Consider the following 3,069-nt stretch of genomic DNA (forward strand, 5'->3'; position numbering starts at 1 on the left):
TACGTATAAATCATCTTTGTAAGGTTTCCGTAACGCACAGTGCTACTACATAACAGGAATTCAAAGATCGAAAGTATGAATGAATGAATGAATGGATGAATGGATGAGAGCAAATGTGTTGGGTTGAGATAGCTTCTTGTTAAACATGAACCCCTTTTGAAACCAGTCCTGCCACGTCCCTCACTTAGCTGTCATCTCCTTAAAAAATCACCCCTGTTGACTCTTGTACGATATTCTACACGTGAAGAAATCAAAAAGCTTAGACACGTCTGGGAAGGGAACTTCCAAGCACAGAAACAGCCCTTCAAACAATGACGAATCCATCGGGTCGCGCTGCATTTAAAATTAATTAATTTTTTTAACGAAGGCCATGGGCTAAGGCACAACACATAATTACTTCGTTTAATCCTCACAGCGACCCCATGAGGTAGGTCTGCAGTACTGTCTTGGTGTGACAGATGAGGGTTCTGGGCCGGCCTGAGTACCTAGCTTAGGACCACGACGGTTCATCACCTTTCAGAGGCTGCCCTGTGCACTAGACACGGCACCATGTGCTCTTTAAAATTAGCTTAGGGACAATTCTAGGAAGCCACCTCTGCCCTCCCCACACCTACCCCAGGTCAGAGACCCCACTTGCCACCTGTGCAAGCCTCTCTTAAAGCACTTCTAACGGTTGACCGTGATTACCTGTCAGACGACCTCTGCTGCCCACTTAGAACACAAGCTTCTCAAGGGCAGAAAAGTTATAGTTCACTGCTGTATCCGCCGCACAGGGCACAATGCCTGTAGCTTAGGTTTACAGTGGACGTTTTTTGAAATGAATTAAAGCGAATAGAGAGAGACAAGGAGCTGACTCATCGCCTTCGGGGTGATTGCAGCCTGTCCCCAGATCGGGGCCCCTTGTTTACGTCTGTTTTCCAAAGCTTTCTCAACACTGAAACTGATGTCCTCTTCTGTTTAACATAAAAATCTCACGACACCCTTGAAAATCACCAATATGCAAAAGATGGCTAACCGTTTCTAGCCAGAGTCCAGATTCTGTACATCCGGCTAAAAAGACTGCTTAGATTTACTTTCATTTTCCATTAGTTACACAACAAGCATGTTTTACTTTAAATATAAATACGCAAAATACTTCTCAATTGAGAGTAATTCCTAAGTCCACTCCCTCAGTAGATGACGCTGTGGCCCCACTGAGACTCTGGCTTCGCTCTGGCCAGGCCCCCTCTCACGGGCAGCCCCTCGAACCTTGTTTGGCCACTGGGTTTTATCCACAGATTAACTGGACATGCCAGATGTGAACTCCGGCCCTTGACACTTCCAAGGGCGTCCCTCCACCTCCCCACCGCTGCAGCTTCCGCTGTGTTAGGGCTCCAGACGCCGGGGCTGCCTGGTGTAAGGCCTGTTCACTGTCTTTGCCACGCTCTTGGGTCCAGCCTGCCTTCCTGCCCTCTACCGTCCACCTCATCCTCCTCCCAAAGCCTTGCCAGCACCTGGCCCCCTGCTGGCCCCTCCCTGCCCTCCCATTCCAAAGGCCTGACACGTGCCAATCACCCTGACTTGCTGAACAGGCGGAGAGAACAGAGGGCTCCCCCCGTCCCCCAAGCAAGCACACTCCATTTCCCTCCCCGGAAAAGCCCAACGAGATGAGGCTTGGTTCTGTTTGGTTTGCAGCCAGTTTTATCCCTCAGAAGGTAGAGGATTCCACAGAGGAAACTGCTGTTTTGAACTTAACTCTAACAAGGCTCATTGTTCACAGTCAGAGTCAGAGTAAGGGAGGGAAGGAGTTTCAGCCATGTGCTCAGAAGGACCTACGCTTGGTTTCTAATGTGCAGTGAACACGTTGGTGAGATCCGACCTCCTCACTTGTATGACGGGCTCAGTAACCTACCTACGTGGTGGCGTTATTGTAAAGACACATTACGTTCGGCGTGTCACTACGTAAGAAAATGCTCGCCCGACCACCCTCTTAGCCAGCATACCTATCGGTCTGACAAATGCTAAAGTATGATCATCAACTGTTGAATGAAAATGTTTTCTCGTGTGCTCAGAGATGCTAGATGGAAATGTCGAGAGCCTGTATCAATCCTTATACGATTTTTTTTTTTTTTGTCCTTTGGATAATGAAATATTTTGTTCTTTAAAAATGAATGGGTCATGATAGCAAAGTAGGTTTCAAAGCCGAATAGACAATTCACAAATAAATAAATGGCCCTTACACATGAAAACACGTACAATCTCATAATTAGAGAAAAATAGATTTCAATGATACCAAGATCCAATTCTCGTTTCTGAAATGAGTTACAGAATGAAAAGGGTTGCGATTATCATTGAGGCTGAGGGCAACAGTCACTTGCATACATTTCTGGCGGCGATATAAATTAGAAACCTCTTATGAAGAGACATTTTATAATATCTAATAAATCTACACATGAGCTCAGCTTTAAAAATATGGAACAGCTCACGAATCTGCATGTCATTCTTGAGCAGGGGCCGTGCTAACAGTCTATCCTTCCGTTTTTAGTGTATGTGCTGCTCTTACTGAAACATATTTTTTTATCCTCTTTCTATTGCACAGGGAATCGAGGCTCACAGAAGGTCAGTAACTTGACCAAAGTTACACTACTACGAAACATCACAATTTTGGCTTTATCCGTGCGTTTGTATCAACCCAATGAGGTAAGAGTGTTAGATCGTGAATTTGATTAATGAAAAATAGAAATTAATAATTATTCCACAAACGGTCCTTGCTTGATAGCCCCCTAAGAAATTAACACCACGAAGAGGGCTAGTAGTCAAAGAGGTCTCTGGCATTCGAGAAAACAATTATTTTGGTGTCTTGGATAGGGGAATGTTATGAAGAAGGAAGTTGGGGTACAGTTTTTTAGGTTAAAAGGGGCCAACATGCAATGTGTCATCCTTGATCTGACTTGACTTTGAACAGGGACAAAAGGGCTTTAGTCGGTGGCAAATCAACATGAGAGAATGAAGTGACGCGGCTGTTAGAAAACTGATGCCGTTTCGGGCTGCGCTTCTGGGAGCAGTGACCCAGCAGAGGGCGGATGAGAG

The 3,069-nt window shown here is 45.6% G+C and overlaps 1 non-coding gene across 1 annotated transcript; it reads right to left on the reverse strand.

Moving 5' to 3' along the window:
* Positions 1 to 2,445: 2,445 nt before the first annotated feature.
* Positions 2,446 to 2,550, reverse strand: LOC111735474. Its single transcript, XR_002778798.1, has one exon. It is a non-coding gene; the product is annotated as a U6 spliceosomal RNA (small nuclear RNA).
* Between the last annotated feature and the right edge of the window lie 519 nt (positions 2,551 to 3,069).

Source organism: Pteropus vampyrus, unplaced genomic scaffold (assembly GCF_000151845.1).
Source record: "Pteropus vampyrus isolate Shadow unplaced genomic scaffold, Pvam_2.0 Scaffold1000001733, whole genome shotgun sequence".
Taxonomy (NCBI): domain Eukaryota; kingdom Metazoa; phylum Chordata; class Mammalia; order Chiroptera; family Pteropodidae; genus Pteropus; species Pteropus vampyrus.